We start from the raw sequence: 19573 nt of genomic DNA, 5'->3' as shown, positions 1-19573 counted from the left end.
GGGGGTCTGAGATCCTAAGGGAAGTTCCAGAATGTGACAGAAGCCAAGAAATGGTGGCAAAGTCCAGAAATATAGGAGCCAAGCTAAGAGGGGGAAAAAAAGGTTGGTTGGCCTGAGTCCCTCTCCAAAATGGAGGCCCTAGAAGAAACCCCCCAATAGGAGAAGGTTCACAGACAGCTAATATAATATAGGCTTGAATGAAACACCAAGAAGCACTGCTGTCATGGGAGAAGTCCACATACTACAATTAAATATCCTTTGTACAGTTTTCTGATATGATTCAGTTGATCAAGGTCAAAAGAACCAGGGTTTTCCTTAGTTTATAAAACAATCATTTTATTGGTATCTTTTGTTTTTATATCACCTTCATTTTCATATACATCCTTTTCTCCTCCCCTATGCCAGAGAGCCATGCCTTAAAACAGAATAAAAAGGCAAGAAAGAAAAAAGCTCCTGCCTTAGAAATGAGCCTACTGGAATGAAAACATTTGAGGTGGGGCTTACATGGACTCAGAAAAACAGCTGACATTTATGTGATGCTTTAAAGTTAACTCATTTGATCCTCACAATAACCCCAGAAGATAAAGTGCCATAGGTTTTATTATCTTCATTTTATAGACGAGGAACTAAGGCTGAGAGAGACCTCAAATCACCCAGAGGTAAGATTCGTACCCTTGCTTTCTTAACTTCAAGTTTAGCTCTCTTCTTCTGTTCCACATTAATTTGGTGAATATTTCCAAAAAGTTTCATTGCACTTAGGGTGACCATCAATCAGCTCAAGGTAGAGGGTGGCATCTAGGGATCAGGGGCACACTGACTAATGTCCAATAACCAGCACCCTGGTAAGGGTGAGGGGAATAAGGGATGAAGGGGGGGGCGGTGGATGTGCGACACAGTTTAATCTGCATTATTAACATTTTCTTCATTTTCTTTCTCAAGTATTTGTAATCAACAGAACAATAAATTGGACCCTAATATATAGTGTTTGTCGATTTCTGGGATACAATTGCTCACATTGAAAATTTAACAATTAGCTTTTCAAGTAGTTGAGCTCCAGGAGACCATGTGATATAGGGAGGCACTAAGCCATATGGCATGGGCTCCTATGAAAAAGGTAGGCAATTTTCTTATTTTTCTTACATTGGGTAATTTCAGTGCAGTTTAGCATTTTAAGCCCCAGACATGTCTACTGTATTCACTCAAATATACCCCCAACCTAAACTACACGTTTAAAAAAAGAATTTTAAAAGGATTATCTGAATGGTTTCAACTTTTGCTGCTACTAAGCCACCATCTTGGTTCTGGCCCTAAAAAAATATATTTTTAAAAATGTGTTGTGGTGTGTCCCAAACTTTTCTGTTAGGTTTGGAGACTTGAAGAGTTTTTCACAAAATAGGCTAGGAATGCTAAAAGTTGTATCTTTTTCGAAGGGTGGGATACATTTCTTAATCATATGAGGGAAGGCTTAAGACATTTGGGAGTGGACAGGAACACTCCAGAAGGATACAGCTAGACCAGAGGCCATCAACAATATTGACTAGGAAAGTTGCTGAAACCTCAGGCATGATGATCTTCAGACTTTAGGAGGAGGAGGGAAACAATAGTAATCCTGATAGAGGCTGCTTTTCCAAGCTCTCATTGATTGATAGGATATCTGAATTCTTCCTCATTTTCACACCAGTGCAGATCAATATGTATGGGGCAGGGTATGGGGTGGAGCAGGAGGAAATAAGTATTTATATAGCACATACTATGAACCAGGCACTGTGATACACATATTTTTTATATGTTTTATCTCATTTGATCTTCATAACCCTATGGAGTAGGTGCTATTGTTTTTCCCATTTTTATTCTAAGGAAACTGAGGCAGAGGTTAAGTATTCAGGTATTCCAGACTCCAGGCTTGGCATTCCACCAGCAGTCTCAGATCACTGACACAGAAAAGAACCATGAATTTATAGAGAAGGAAGAACTTGGTTTCCCATTGTTGATGTCACAGGCAGAGATATCAGCCAGCAAGGCTATGCTAATTATAAATTTTTTGGCTTAGAAGTTTCCAACATAGAGGACTCCAGATATTGAGAATTCCAGAAAAGAGGCAGGATGTGAGGAAGAGGAGAGGGTGATCTCCATCAGGGGTAATTTGCTTCAAGAGGTTAGACCCACTACAACCAGAAAATTTTTTAGTATTACCAAAATAAATATTCACTGAAAAATAATATCCATTGAAAGTATTCAAGGATTCACTCGGGTTTTTATAAGCCAGACTGGGGAGAGCTTTGAAAGGGGCAAGAAGGTAATTTGGTCTACACACAACAGTGACAAACTACAGTTCCAAAGAATTAATGATGAAGCCTGCTAACCATCTCTTGGCAGGGAGTGATAGAATCAAAGTTCAGAACAAAACATTTATTTTGGGAATATGGCCAGTTTGGGGATTTGTTTTGTTTAACTATGCATATTTGATACAGGAGGGTTTTTCCTTTTTTTTCTTTTTCAAAGTGTATAAGAAAGGCTCAATGGAAAAAAATTTAATTTTAAAAATGGTTTCACAATTGAACTACATGCATGAATTCCAAAGCCAAATATAAATTAAAAAAAAATTTAAATCATAGGATCATATGCCAAGAGCTAGAAGTGACCTTAAAGACCCTGAAATCTAGTCCCCTCCTTTAAAGATGAAGATGAGACACATTGAATGGCTTGCTTGGGGTCAGAAAGTTAATAAGTAACTGATACATTCCATTGATGATCCCCATTGTTTTGGATAATCCAGAATAGACCAAAAAATTGAAGTCAATAGAATTTGTCTGCAGACTCCCCTTTTTGTGTTCTCTCTTTCTCCCTTATCCCCCCCTTTTCCCTAAGAAAACTTACTTCCCAATCTTTCCTTCATACCAAGGAATTAAAGAATGTAAGCTATAAGAGTGATCCATAACAGAAGTACTTGCATTTTAATAAATATTGACCCTTACATCTAAAGAGATGAAACTCTGAATTGGGGGCTTCAGGCAGGCTTAGGTGGCCATTTGATGGAGATGAAGAGCCCCTGAAAATAAACCATCTAGATCACTGGGGCAAAGACTGTTCCTGATCATCTGGGTCCATCCAATATTTTGACTGACTTTCAAAAATACCACAATCCCCTACATGCATCCATAAATTGGAATTTTGGGCCACATATTTGCAAACTCCTATCTTATTGTCTTTAGTATCAAATAAATTATGAAGAGGAAATAAATCATAAAACTTATCCAGCTAGGATCCAGCATTATCCAGAATGCAATATCATTTTACATAAACAAAATGCAAACTCTTCCATAGCAAACAACTATTACGAATCTCCTAAGCTTAGTATGAGGTCTATCACTTGCCTCTAAAATGTGGATAGCTTAGGCATCCTTCAAGACAAGACTGGGTAAAATTTGCAGTTCCTATAAAAATGTGCCACTAGAGGGAGAAAATGTTGTATATTTGTTTTTGAATGCATATTCCAGAATGATGTTTTTATTTCTGCAGTTGCTACAATACAGTGAAAGAAAAAAAAGTAGTAGCTCTGAGCATGATTACATTGTCATTTCATCTTAATGTCGATAACCCAAACTATACTTTATATCTGTGGGAAGTTGTATAAATCATAAGCCTTACTCATTAAAAGCATATTGTTTGGATGAAGACGGGGAATTCGTAAGAATCCTGATGCAATCTTTAATGATTGAAGTACCAAAGCTACCTTAAAAATCAGACTTTTGAAAAAAATATTTAGGTCAGCCAAGAAGGGCAAGGAACTTTGAAAGGAGCGACCCTATCACTCAACTTACATTCTGGTAAGGCTCTCTGAGATATCTCAATTGACAGCCTGATGAAGATATAATTGGAGACGTCTTAGTCATCTGGAAGCAATAAAGGCTAAGTTGCGAAATTCAGATTAATAAAATGAATGAAATAACTTTAAAAGCATTTAGGAGCCATTTACAATGCTTGGTGTTAGGAATAAAAATATAAAAGCGAGACAGTCCTTAACATCAAAGAGCTTGCATGCCAATGGAGGAGAGAACACTTGCAGAGGAGTACTGGCCAGAGAAAGAAGTTTTGACTTAAGCCAAAATAGTGTCTGTCATGTAACCTTTCATAATGTGGAAGTCTATGGAATAAGATTTTGAAATGCATAGAATAAAACATCTATGATTACAAAGGAGAACAACTATATTGAAATAAATACCAAAAAAAATTTTTAAATCACAGACTCACTGGGGTCCATGGACCATAGATTAAGAAATTTTTGGTCTAAGCCATTGTAAAGTTTATGGATGGAGCCAAAGGGCAATTGATTATCTTAATATCTAGTAGCAATGGTAGTATTGATTGGATTACTGTTCCCAGGGCAACAAATAGACATTGAGGGAGGAGAATCTGGCAAGGAAGATGGCAAAATACCCATTGGTCTTTCTTCTTAGAATATATGAAAAAGTTTTAAAATGCCTTTTTAAAATCGTAAGTGTTTTCATAGTGGAAGCCCATGTTTCATAGTGTTTGACTAGATGGACTGTGAAGAATTGTCGATTAACCAGGAGAGAGGAGAGAAAGAATTCTGGGCATGGTAGAAAAAGCCAGCAAAAATGTCCATATTCCAGAGATGGAGTGTCTTATAAGAGGAACAGCAAGGAAGTAAGTCAATGTCATTTGACAAGTTCATGGGAATATAGGAGTATGTGGGAATACAATATGTAAGAAGATTGGTATGTTAGGAGAGGGTTAAATTATGAAAGGCTTTGAACACTGAGCAGAAAATCTTCTGTTTGATCTTTCAGGTGATGGAGAGCCACTGGAGATTATTGACTAAGGGGATAATATGGTCAGACCTGAGCTTTAGGAAGATTAATTTGACAGTTCAGTGGAGAATGGGCCAGAGGCTTCAACAGATTATCTGAGGCTGGCTAGATATTGTGGGAGATATACTATAATAATGTCTCCTGCAACAAGACTAGATGTCCCAACCTCCTGAATTCCAAATCCAAGGGTGCTCAGAATATATCCACTTGATGATGACCCACACATTGCTCAGAAGAGAATGCAAGCCACATCTGCCATCCTTGGCTCTTTAGGCCTGGCCACCTGCTACAAAGGAGGCCCTGCCGATATTTGTGAAGCCTCCAGGAAAAGTTGCCAATCTGCCTTTGAAGATATCGCCATGGCCTGGCCCCACTTTCTGGACTGGGATCACTTCTTTGTCAGGGCAGAGGAAGTCTACTATAAAACCCCTTAGAAAAGTTGAATGGAAGCGTGAAAGTAGCCATTGCCAACTATGTCCTCCACATTCATTTCATTTGTGCACTGCTTGGTTCTCTCACATTGCCAAGGCCTCTCACATTAACCAATTTTGATGGGAAAGACCTTTTTCATGGGCAAATGTTTACGCCGAAGGGGCCAGCATGAATTGCACGAACCAGGACCAAAGTGTATTGGCCACATGCACCAAAATGCAGTTGCTGGGAAAACAATTCTAGTGTATCTTGCCCAGCGCCATGTTCTGAGTGCTTGTTGGGCAACCTGGAATTATAGTATTTTATGGATATCCACAAGATTCACTTAATAGCTTCTGTGAACCCTAATGCCCGTATGTGATTGTGGCAGAGGCGCCCCCTATAAACAAGTGGGAGGCAAAATTCTAACAATGTGGAACTCCACCCTGGATTTTCTGACCTGATTTCTGAGTTTTCCCCAGTTGCATGGAATTCAGAAGAACCATTCCCATTCTATAGCCCTACTGGAGAGAGACAGTGACACATAAAATCAAAGCAGTCATAGAGTAGATAAAGGCCATTCTCCAAGACGAAGCATATTTATAAAGGGCTTAGCACAGTGCTTGTTGTTGTTTAGTCGCATCAGATTCTTTGTGACCCCACAAACTGTCCCCAGGCGGTTTTCTTGGCAAAGATACTGGAGCGGCTTGTCATTTCCTTCTTTAGTAGATTAAGGCAAGCAAAGGTTAAGACTTGCCCAGGATGACACGGCTAGTAATTGTCGGGGGTCACATTTGAACTCAGGTCTTCTTGACTCCCAGGCCCAACACTCTATCTATTTGCCTCCCATATAGCTGGCACCTACTGGGCACTCAGCAAATGCTTGTTCCACCCCCAACTCCAACCTCTCTTTCTGGGAGGGTCTTCATTTAGGTGGCCTTCCCATTGTCAAGAATCTCACAAACTGAGCCGACATACAAATAACTATGTGCAAACGTAGTAGATACAGAGCAGATAAATTGAAGGTGATCCCACAGGAGAAGCTCTCACATTAAAGGGGAACAGAAAAAGGCTTCTTCCTGAAAATGAGAAGAAGCCAAGGAATCGAGGAGGAGAGAATTCCAAGAATGAGGGGCAAATTATGAAAATGAACAGAATCTGTAGAAGACGTCTTGTACAAGGAAGAGCCAAAAGGCCAGTGTCACTGACCATGTTCATGGCAGGGGATAAAATAGAGGAAGCCTGGAAAGATAGGAAGGGGCCATGCTATGAAGATCTTTAAAGGGCAAACAGATTTTATATTTGATCCTGGGGGCAATCCTGGGAGCCACTGGGAGTTGATTAAATAGGGGATGGAAGTCAAACTGAGGCCTCAAAAACAGGTCTAAGTGACTTACCCAAAGTCATTCTGGTTTAATAAAGCCTAGAGCTGGGATAATTCCAGTCCAAGTTCAGGTTTTTTTCCTCCATTGGTCTACTCTGCCTGGAGTCACATAGTCAAGCAAAATTAAAGGAGTAGGATAAGGTGAGGGAGGGCTGAATCCCGTCTTCATATCTGCCACAGGCTACCAATTTCTCTTGCTCCCCCATTTGACAACATTGTTGCAGTAACTCACTGAATATTATTAAATCTTTCCAGTTCTTGCTTCCATGCCAGCTTGTCATCCCATATTATCTCTTTATTACTTAACCATAACAAACGGTCTTCCCATTACCTGAACGGCATAGCAACAGCCCTGTGAACAATAGAGACAAAACCAGCTGATAGGAGAAATATATTGGAGCGAGCAGGAGCTCTCCAACACAGAGTTATTAAAACATCTCCCTGGCATGGTTGAAAAAAAAAAACTCAACAAATTGTTCCATTTCTGGATGTTTGGGAAGAAGTAATGAATGTGATACAGACAATCTCATTTTTTCCCTCTCCAGCTGGGTAGAAATTAGATGTCAAACACAAACAGTTATTCTTCATTTATGTCCCTCCATGTTTATCTCTAGTCAGCATTCTTGACTGAAATTGGAGGACTGGGGAAAGGTGGATGTGTTCTTTCTTTCTTTCTTTCTTTTTCTTCTTTTTTTTCTTTCAGGAAATGAAAGTTAATGGTCAAATGTAAGTGACAGGCAAACATTCCTCATGGTAAAAACAAGGCCCAGATCTCCAGGGGCATAGTTACCTCTCTCTGTGCGCAAACATTTCTCCAATTAACATTAACAACAACAACCCCCCAAAATCGGTAGCTGCCACGGGAGGTGTGTTTAGGACAGACCAATGCAGTCAATATATACTAGATTTGTACCTCCTCTAGCTGTGTATGGAAACATAACTCAGTGGGTGAGCCCACCAGTATAGACAAAATGAAAATTTCAAAGTAGTTTGAAAAAAAAGAGCCTATTCTTTGTACCTGAGTTGAAGTCCACAGCTATTTCATCTGCATCACTGTAAATGAGAATTACTGGAGTCTACTGTGTAAAAGTTTGAAAAAAGGCTTTTTTTTTAAACTCTTACCTTCCATCTTAGAACCAATACTGTATATTAGTTCCAAGGCAGAAGAGTAATGAGGGTGAAGCAATGCAAGTGACTTGCCCAGGGTCACACAGGTAGGAAGTGTCTGCAGTCAAATTTTAACCCAGGACCTCTTGTCTCTAGGCCTGGCTCTCAATCTACTGAGTCAGCTGCTCCCTGCAAAGAGGTTTATTAATGAACTATTGGTATTTTCACCATTGGACTCTCAATTTGAAAGAAGGATCATTGACTAGCCATTCCAAAGCTATGTCAAATACCTGAGCTATTTATGTTGCATAAGGCACAAGTAGTATAGTGGGCAGATGGCCAGGGAGACTTGGGAGCAAGTCCTTTCCATGGTATATACTGGCTGCTTGATCCTGCAAAGTCCCTTAATCTTGCCATGTCCAAAGTAATTCTCTAAGAGTATAAGTTTCAAAGGAGTTATGAATCTATTTCAATAGAGATAGCTTCTTCCCTAGGTGGAAATAAAAGAACATAAAGGAAATCACTAGATGAAATCAAGGAATGGAAAGGAATGGATTCAATCCATTCTCTGCACCCAATCTCTTATTCTCCTTGGCTTCAATCTTGATTTTGATGAATCACAGAATTTCCAAGCCGAAAGAGAGCTCAGTAGTCACCTCGCCCAAGGCATCTCCCTCACAAGCCTGACTACACAATTTCTCAACTTCCTGAAGTCTAAACCCTTGCATCAGGCATTTATATGAGCATGATCTCTTCTTAAACTCACCATCTTAAGGAAATTCAGCACCATCCTTTTTCAGTGAACAGATGAAGAATTGAGTATTCCTCTAAGATGGAGTCCACAGCAGTGTCACTTCCTTTCCTTATGAGTAACCAACTGTGATCTCTAGAAGAAGTTATTTTGAAGATAATAACATAATCATAATATAAATATGTTAGTATAATAATCATTACAACATAATTTAAGGCATAATTTTAAGATCAAATTCAAATTTTCAAAGTTTATTTGAATTCTGAATTTTGAAAATCTAATATGATTGGGGAAGCTAGGTGGCACAGCAGAGTGCCCCATTTGGAGTCGGGAAGACCAGGGTTCAAATTTGGCCTCAGATGTTTCTTAGCTGTGTAATCCTGGAGAAGTAACTTAACTCTGGTGACTACTCTTTGGTCTTAGTGTTGTTACTAAGACAGAAGGTAAAGTCTTAAGAAAAAAATGGTCCATGATCTCCTGTCTTTACATCTCTTCCATTGTTGATCACACTAAACTTGCTCTTTTTGCTAACATAACATCATAGGATTTAAGATCCAAAAGGGAATTTAGATAACATCTAGTCCCAATCTCTTAAAGGGAACCAAATACCTAAGCAGGTGATAGGCTTCTTCTCACCAGAGGTTGTCAGGCAAAGGCTGGGGGACCAGCAAAGGCCTGATGGAGAGAATGACCACCACAGGTCAGAAATAGATTCCTATTCGAGTATGGGTTGAACTAAATGGCCTCCAGTTCTGGGATGCTAGGATTCTGTGATTTTACAAGTGAAGATCTGGCCTCTTCCAGTACCTCCCCGCGTACCTGCCATATAGTAAGAGCTCAATAAATGCTTGTTGATTGCCTACCTAACAAAAGGATTTGGCAAAGGTAAAAGAAGTTAATTTAGTGCTTCTAGGAAAAGAAGTAACCATTTGCATAGTATCTACTATTGCCAAATGCTGTGCTAAGCACTTTGTAAATATTATTTCATTTGATCCTCACAATAACCTTGTGAGGTAGGTGCTATTATTATCCTCATTTTACAATTGAGAAAACTGAGGCAAATAGAGGTTAAATGACATGCCCAGGATAAAAAAAGCTAGTATCCAAGACCGGATTTGAACTCAGGTCTTCCTCACTGCAAGCTTGGAACTATATATATTGCTGCCTCTTTTACCCTGCATGGAAATTAGTGTATGGAGTGATTACAAAAAAAAATCCATCATGTATAATTTACAAGATATACCTGCATAAAACAGTAAATAACAAGATGAGTCAATTAGCAATGCAAAACAGTAATGAGGCATATGATTAAGTGGCAAGTAAATGATATAGGCAGTAAGTGCCCATGTCAGAGAGAGAAGGCTTTTATATAGGAGAAAGAACTTTAGTAAGGTATTGAAGGATGAACTAAAGGGAAAATGGGTTTTCTCAGGCCTTCTGGAAAAAAGTAAACAGAGGCATCAGAGTGTACTCAGCAACCAAATATGAAAATGTCAATGGGTCCAACCAGCACCAGAGTCCAGGAAGAGCTAGTAATGCAGAGGCAAAGAGACTCTTAAGAAGGTTAGAGGCAGGGTCAGCCATGGGTGTTGGTCCTTTCCTATTAATACTATTTCCCAACAGCATCATCTGTGGTTAAAGTAAGCACAAGTAAGTGCAGAAAGTTACATGGGGGAGTTACAGGAGATGAGAATGGAGACAAATTGAATTCTAGTATAAAGATTTTTACTTTTATCTTCATCACTGAAGATTTTTAAGGAAAGGACTGACATATGCAATTTTTTAAGGAAGCTTAACATGGCAGATTGGAGCAAAAAGGAAAAACTAGAGCATATCCAGAGGAGTGTTGCCAGGAAGGCAAAAGAATTGGAAACCATTCCCTTTGAGATCAATGGAAAGAATCTAGGATAGTTAGCTGAATACAGTAAAAAAATCTATCTATCTATCTATCTATATCTATATATATCTATATCTATATCTATATCTATCTATCTATCTATCTATCTATCTATCTATCTATCTATATATATATATATATATATATATAATATGGTACTTCTAGTGCTAGAGGACCCAGACTTGAATCCTGGCTCTGCCACTAACTGTCTATGGAAGTCATTAAACCTGTCTAGGTCTTACTGCCTTCATTTGTGAAAGTAGAGTATAGGATTAGATGGCCTCTAGGTTCCCTTCCAACTCAAATTCTATAAATTGTCTTCCAGTATTTGAAAAGCTGTCCTGTAAAAAAAGAAAACAAAACAGTTTACATATTTCTGACCTCTGAGGGCAATGGATAGATATTACTGAAAGGAAAGTTTCAATAAGATAGAAGGAAAATTTCTTAGTAATTATGGTTGTCCAAAAGCATAATGGGCTGCTTTGGGATGTGGTGAGTTTCCCATTCCTGGAGGGCTTCAAATGGATATATTTTTAGCTAGCATTTATATAGAATGCTTTAAGGTTTGCTAAGCATTGTACATGGATAATCTCCTTAGGTTCCCCCCAAAACACTGTGGGGGAGATAGTTATTTTCCCCATTTTACAAATGAGGAGAGTAAGGCTAAGAGATGAAGTAATTTGCCCAGTATCACATAGCTAATGAGGCAAGAGATGAACCCAGGTCAAGTCTTCTTGACTCTTCAAGCACTCTATCCATTCTATTACTACTACTACTACTACTACTACTACTACTACTACTACTACTACTACTACTACTACTACTACTACTACTACTACTACTACTATCACCACCACCATCACCACCACCACTACTACTACTTATAATAATAATAATATCTTATATTAATAAAGCACTTTAAGTTTTACAAAGATCTTTGCATTATTTCTTTGAGCCTCATAATAACCCTATAAGATAGATATTATTATTATCATCATCCCCATTGTGCACTTAAAGAAACTAAAGCTCTGCCCAGGGTCACACTGTTTGTTAATAAGCACTTGAAACCAGAAGTGAACTCCTGTCTACCTCCAAATGCAGTTGCCTCAAAGGATCATTAATCTGGAAGGGAATTTAGAAATCATCTAGTTTAAACCCTTAATTTTATGGATAAAACTGATACCTAGAAAGAATGCCCAAGGTCACATCATGGTCTTGGAGAAGATGTGGATGATTCTGTCTAAGTACAGGTTAAATTAGATGACCTCGGACGGTCCTTTTAAATATACTTACTTGCATGATCAATTACAGTAAAACTGCAGAAGAGTTTTTTGGATTTGTTTTGTTTGTTTTGTTGTGCTTTTTTGTTTTCTTTTTTAATACCAGATAGGACTTGACAGAAAGCCAAACCAAATGGGCATGCCCAAAATGGCTCCAATCAATCCTGGTAGATCAATACATACTGTCAGATTGATGTAGATCAAGGATATAATGTAATACATTTCCTCAGACTCTGAGAGAGTGAGCATCTTCTCTAAGCACCCAAGTCATCATCCTCGACTACACTATTAAACTCTATTCAATGCCTAAGGACTTCTGTTCCCTCTCTCTAAGTCACTTCTTGGTAGTAAGCCAGGCAAAAATACAATTTAGATTTTAAAGCCTTCACTCTCCATGACTACAGCAAACAAGAGCCAGTCTTTTAAAGGTAAAACTAATGAACTTTACTAATAGAGTGTTTTAAACTGTAGGGATAAGAAAGCCTAATTGTTTATAATTGTGTAGTGTTCATGTTAGACTGACCAATGAGTCTAACTGCTACAAAAGAATGGTTTAAGGCCCATCTCTTTCTCTGAACCTTATGTGAAAAGGACTTCTTTTAAAAACCAGTGAAGCTATCTGAGTGAAAGAGTATATATCAGGAATCACAAAACCTTTCATCAGGCTAGTGATGAAAGTGGGGTACTAATTTGTTAATCTCTGCCTTTTTGCTCAGTGGTGACTTGGTAAAGAAAAAAGGGAAGTGTCTCACTGCTGGAAAAAATCTTACCTTTCTCAGTCATTCCACAACATTAGAGATTCAGGTAAAGTAACAAGCTCTTTTTTGCAAGCCCAAAAATAGACTAAAAGAATTAGCTCTACTGGTCATTTGCACTTTAGTATAAACAAATCTACTCAGATTGCTTTCTTCCTAGCTAGAAAGTAATATAAAGTTTTAAACTTTATTTTTATTTTTTCTAAATTACACATCAATACAATTTTAATAATTATTTTCTGACATTTTGGAATCTGTTTTCTCTCCCTCTCACCCCTCCCTGAAGAAGGCAGGTAACATGATATAGATTGTGCATGTGTTATTATATAATACATATTTCCATGTTCCTCATATTGTGAAACAAGAGATATATCAGTTAAACTAGAGAAAAATTCATGGAGGAAATAAAGTGAAGAATGGCATGCTTCAATCTCCATTCAGACTCCATTAGTTCCTTCTATGGCAGTGGATAGACTTTTTTTGTCATGAGTCACTTGGAATTGTTCTGGATCCTTGTACTACTAATAATAAATCATTCACAGCTGATCATCATACTTTATTGTTGTTATTATGTACAGGTTCTACTCATTTCATTTTGCATCACTTAAGTCTTTCCAAGGTTTGTTTTTTTAACTTGTTCCTCATTTCTTATGTCACAATAGTATTCCACATATACCACAACTTGTTCAGCCATTCCCCAATTGATGGACATCCCTTCCGTTTCCAGTTCTTTGCCACTACAAAAAAAGAGCTGCTCTAAATATTTTTGTACAAGTATGTTCTTTTCCCCTATCACTGATCTTTTCAGGATACAGACCTAGTGGTGGTATTGCAGGGTCAAAGGACATGCACAGATTACATGGCCCTTTGGGCATAGTTCCAAATTGTTCTCCAGAATGGTCATATCAGTTTATAACTCCACTAATAGTATGTTAGTGTCCTAGTTTTAACACATGCTCTCCAACATTTATCATTTTCCATTTTTGTCATATTAGGTGTGAGGTGTCAGAGTTGTTTTAATGTGCATTTCTCTAACAGGGATTTGGAACATTTTTCCTATGGCTAAAGATAATTTTAAATTTCTTCATCTAAGAATTGGCTGTTCATATCCTTTGACAATCTGTCAATTGGGAAATGCTTTGTATTCTTATTAATTTGACTCAACATATTTTAGAAGTGAGAATTTTGTCAGAGATACTTGCCATAAATTTTTTCCCAGTTTGTTGTTTCCTTCCTAAAATTTTTTGGTTGCATTGGTTTTGTTTGTGCAGTCCCTTTTTAATTTAATATAGTCAGTTATCTTTTTTTATGTCTCATAATGTTCTCTATGTCTTGTTTAGACATAAGTTATTTCCTTAAACATGGATCTAACAGGAAAACCATTCCATCTCCTAATTTGTTTGTGGTATCACCCTTTATTTATAAATCATGTCTCCATTTTGATTTTACTTTGGTAGAAAACAAAATAAATTTTGATGGGGACAATGTAAAGAATCACAGACACCCACAGTTAGAAAGACTTCTGGGGTCAACTAGCCCAGCCACTTGAACAATACTTAACATAAACAATAAGGTAAACTATAAAAGCTTAAAATAGCACTGAGACCTTGTAAAGATATTGGTTTAATGCAAAACTCTTTAATACAGTATCTCTCTTGACAATAAACCTGGGAGGTAGGCACTATCATTTTTATACTTTCCAGATGAGGAAACAGACAGACAGCAGTTAATTGACTTGCTCAAGGTCACACAGTCAGTAAAAATCTAAGCCTAGGTTTGAACTCAGATCTTTCTAACTCCACTAGTCACTAAAGACATAGAGACAAAGATGAAATATTCCCCATCTTCAAGGAACTTACCATCTATTTAGGAACATCAACATATGAACTGAAAAATTAAATACAAAATACAGTCAAAGTAATTTCATGGAGGAAGACACTAGAATAAGTCAAATCCAGAGACTAATAGCCCTTCAAATCCTTTGATTAGTTATTCATGTTCTATTTAAGTCTTGTCCTCTCCAGTTTAAATATCACCATTTATTCTAATCGATGCTCCTTTACTCATCCTCCTTGCTCTCTTCTGGACTCTCTCCAGCATCTTAAGGTCTTTCTTAGGCATGGAAAGCACCCAGGATGGAACAGAATGTTCCAGGTATGCTCTGACCAAAGCAGAGGCATTTGGACTACATGCCTGACAGACTCCCTGAAGGAGGGAAAATTTGCAGGACACAAAGAGGATTTGTGGACAGCCAGGGTGCAGCAGGAGGGCCCAGAGAGACTCAACTGTTGAGGAGACTCAGGAGGTGCTGGAGGATTTCATAAAGGGAAGAAACACAACAAAAGCAAACTTCATGGGCTTTTCAGTTGTATCCTTAAAAATCATCTCCCTTGGAAACCTTGGCCACAGGGTTACCCTGTGTCTATAATAGGCAGAGGGGTAAGGAAAGACAGGCTAAAAAATATCACCCCATAGGATCGTAGAGCTACAAGGGACCTCCTAAGCAATAGAATCCAATCCCCTCATTTTAAAGTTAAGGAAACTGAGACCTAGGAAACCTAAGTGATTTGTCCAAGGTTTTTTTAATATATATATATATATATACATATATATATATATATAACCTTGGATTAATATATATATATACATATATATAATCAGAGACAGGCCTTGAACTCAAGCCCCCTGACTACAGGGTCAGTCCTTTTTTCCACTGTGTTATATCTTACCAAAAACATAGAATAAAGAGGAAAAATATCTCAAATGCCCTGACAGCTTTACTATTAGTCCAAGTGTATCACTCTTGCCAGCCTAAGGACCTCTTAATTAAATGATTCAACTCCTTATTTACATAAAATAGAAAAATCCTTTAACTGTTTCAGCAAGGATCCATCTTTCCTAGCAGGCATTTCTGCTTGTTTGCTTTTCTCCCATGAAGCTCGATAATGAACAACTTGATAAAGATCGATTTCTTTTTGGCAAGATGTACAACCATGGAGATAAACCTGCTTGATCCTCTGTGGTCCCTGAGAATGGTTTACTGGATTTTCCTCTTATTTTTACTGCAGACAATTCTCACTTTACGTAAGTGGACAGTTCTCTATGTAAAAAGATTTTTATATAAAGCGAATTTGGCAGGGCATAGGGCAAGAAGGAGGGAGGGAGGCAGAAAGAGAACAGTAGGCAGTGGATAGAGGGGAATGGTGGGGGCCACTGGATGGAAAGTGGGGCCCGGGGCCACACTGAGAGGAAGAACAATGTATGGGGAGGCAGAGAAGTGTCTATGTAGGGGCTGGACTTGGGCACGGACAGGAGAGGACATACAGGGACCTAGGACAGGCATACGGCACCAGACACAGAGAGTGCCTGAATAGTGAGGGACAGAAGACAGGCTCTTGGGCCAGACAGGTGGATGGGTGAACTAGCAAAAGTCTCTTCTCTGGGCACTAGAGGCCTCAAGCTAAGGCCCTAATCTAGAGGCAGTTCTCTTCCCTACTTCATTTCTTCTTCTTTCACTTGGAGGGTTTTTGGTTGCTGTTAAGGACATTGTTGTTGGTTTGGGGGGTGAGGGGGAGTTCGAAGGCAGGAGACAGAGGTAAAAGCAGGAATAGAGAGCATAGTATTGTAAAGTAAACATAGGTGGGTTTTTTGGAAAGAGGATTTCTTTCAGAATTTTTTACCAAAGTTGAATTTGCATTTTGTAAAAATGTGAGCTATCTTAATGCTGTTGAATATTCTTCCTCCTCTCCAAGACACAAGATATCCAACTTCTTATCCCAAAGCATTACCCATTTTTCTCACTATTTCAGATAGGGAGGGTACTTAATGGATGTCCAGGTCTTTGACTTCCATTACACCTTTGTGATTTATCCATTCCACTCAGCCCTCGGGCCACTGTTTCCCAGTGAACTACACCCAAACACTGATAGGAAACAATCTGGAAAGTTTCTGGGGAGAACAAAGGGATCCCTTATTTTGTTCACTTCTCTTCATCTAGATCCATATTTAAATCCTGGCCTTTAAAGGACCAAGGCTGATCTTATCTTAACCCTTTCAGAACTGATATTCACATTTCTATAATTTAAGTATATCTGGTGGAATTTTCTAGGTTCAATCCCCAAATATCCCTGCTCTGTCACAGTGGCTGAAATTCTACCAACTGAAGATTTTTTTTATTCTTGAACTCATTTTCATCTTAAAAGTTCCCTAATAAAAATTCAAAATCCCTGAGTAGAATAATAACTCCCTATCAGCAAATATAGAGAGGAAGAACCTTGCAAGTGGGAGAAACCATAAAGGCTTGGAGAATGGAGAAATGCAAGGAAGGGCTCTTTCTTCATGGCAAAAAATGAGGGAACTAGTAGAACAGATTATTATAGACATTGTTGTAACTATCTTTTATTTTTAATCCTTACTTTCTGTTTTAGAATCAATACTATGTATTGGTTCCAGGTTAGAAGAGTAGTAAGGGTTGGGAAGGGGGTTAAGAGACTTTCCCAGGGTCACATAGCTAATTAGTGTTTGAGACTATATTTGAACTCAGGACCTCCTATCTCTAGGACTGGTACTCTATCCATTGAACCACCTAGCTGCCCTCCCGATAGTCTTTTAAAAAATTGTTCTCTTTCTCACAAGGGAGCAATAAGTCTAGAGGGGATGAAAACTAGTGATGTAAATCAATTAATCAATTAGCATTTAATATATACCAATTAGGTGCAGGCACTACATAGTGGGGATACAAAAACAACAATTAAATAGTCTTCATCCTTAAGGAGCTCACCTTCTATTAGGGAAAAGAAAATGTATACTTAGGAGTATGTATATTAAATATAGACAAATGGATAATTATGAGTATATATGTTAAATAGAGACAAATGTATACTTATGAGTATGTATATTAAAGATAGACAAAGAAACAAGGTAATTGGTGGGGAGGAAAAAGAGACTAGAGACACTCGGGGAGGCTTCCTATAGGAGGTACCACCAGAGCTGAGGACTGTATTACAGGTTTGGAGAATACCCTATGTTAAAAACACAGAGTAGGAAAGGTGGAACATTATCTGTGAGTAATAGCAGGAAGGCCATTTTGGCTGGACCAGAGAGTGCATAAAGGAACAGTAAAAGAAATGTCTAATAATCCTGGAAAGATGACTTGGAGAAAGTTTGTGAACTTAAGATAATAAATAGTGGAATCTGTATTTTATCCTAGAATCAATAGTGAGACACTAAAGCTACTTGAGCAGGGGGAGTCACATAACCAAAACTCTGCTTAAGCACATCTTTTTGGTGCTGTGTGAAGATGGAATTGTAAAGGGGAGTGTTTCTAGGCAAGGAGAGCAATTAGGAAGTTATTGTACTCATCCAAGGGAGAGGTTTGAAGGTTCTGAACAAGATTGGTGGTGGCATGAATGGAGAGAAGAGGATGAATAGAACAGATGCTGGGAAAGAATAATAATAAATAATAAAACAAACAGCACTTGGCTACTGAACGTGTGGTTGGAGGAGAGCCACTTAATAGAGCACCCTAATAAACTCACAATCTATACCTAAATTTCCAAGAAGAAAACATTGTTGAAGGGATAAAGCTAAGATAGAGAAGTGCAACCAGCATTTTTACTGAGCTTTCCCAAGACATTCCCACTAAAACAACTTTTAAATTGCACCAAAGTGAATTCTAAGTAAGATAGTCAACAAAAAGTTACAGTAAATCATTTTTCCAGCTCAGGGCAGCATAGGAATAGATAACTGGGGTTGGGGTTGGCCAGGAGCATGGCATGGTAGAAGTAGTGCTGACTATGAGCTGTAGGGAGGTGGCAGCACCCAGAGCCAGGATGGTAAGGGGACTAATCATTTAGTCAGAAAGAGATCCTAGGAGCCCCTGTACTAGCACCAAGAGTAGGATCAGTTGCCTTCTGGCATCCCTGTCTACTGTTACCCAGTTCTGGGTGGTCTATTGCCCATTTACTCAATGTTGAGAGGGAGCAGGGGCCCTTTCTGTAAAAGAACAGTAAAGACACCAAAAATTTATAGGCCCACAGACTGAGCATTTTTTTAAATAAATAAATAAATGATTGATTTAAATATTTTTCCATCGTTGCATGATTCATGTTCTTTCCCTCCCCCCGCCCAGATCCTACAAGCAATTCTACTGGGTTTTGAATGTATCATTGTTTAGAACCTATTTCCATATTATTGTTATTTGCAATAGAGTGATCATTTAAAGTCAACATCCCTAATCATATCCCAATTGAACCATGTGATCAATTATATGTTTTTCTTCTGTGTTTCTACTCCCACAGTTCTTCCACTGAATGTGGATAGCATTCTTTCTCATAAGTCCCTCAGAATTGTACTGGATCATTGCATTGCTGCTAGTAGAGAAGTCCATTATGTTCAATTATGCCACATTACATTACACAGACTGACCTATTAAAGCAACAGAAGGACTAAAAAGAAATTCAAGCCAGATAGCTACCCCAACTTTAACATAAAGTCTAAATATAAGAAGTAAGATAGAAAAATAAGCAAACAACAATAACAAAAAAGAACCTGACCATAAAAACATTCCTATGGTGACAAGAAAGCTCAAGATATAAATTCAGAAGATGAAAATCACTTGAAAACATCCTCAAGCAAATTTTTAGAGAAAACGCAGATTGAACACAAACTGAATAAGAATTCCTAGGAGAACTAAAGAAAAAGATTTAATAAATGGAGCAAAATTTTCTTTTAAATCAAAGATGAGTGGTAGAGGAAAAATTGGGGAAAGAAATGAGAATAAATAGTATAGCAGGAGACAAAAAATACTAAAGAAAATAACTCCTTAAAAATTAGAATTGGTCAAATAGAAGTTAATGGCTACAAGAGATATCAAGAAACAATAAAATGAAGTCAAAAGACTGAAAAAGTTGAAGAAAATGTGAAATATCTCATAGGAAAACAAATGAGCTAGGAAACAAATCTGGAAGAGATAATTTAAGAACTATTGGACTGAAAGCTAAGATAAAAAAAATTGGAAAAGAATGATAGATCCTATTTTCTGTTGTAGTCTTGGAGACTTATAATCCACGGAATTGTTAATGTAATAGGGGATAATAATGTAATAATCAAAGAAGACCCTTAATTTGTTGCACTTGACATATATCTGACAATCACT

Source organism: Gracilinanus agilis, chromosome 2 (assembly GCF_016433145.1).
Source record: "Gracilinanus agilis isolate LMUSP501 chromosome 2, AgileGrace, whole genome shotgun sequence".
Classification (NCBI taxonomy): domain Eukaryota; kingdom Metazoa; phylum Chordata; class Mammalia; order Didelphimorphia; family Didelphidae; genus Gracilinanus; species Gracilinanus agilis.
This window is presented reverse-complemented; position numbering follows the sequence as displayed.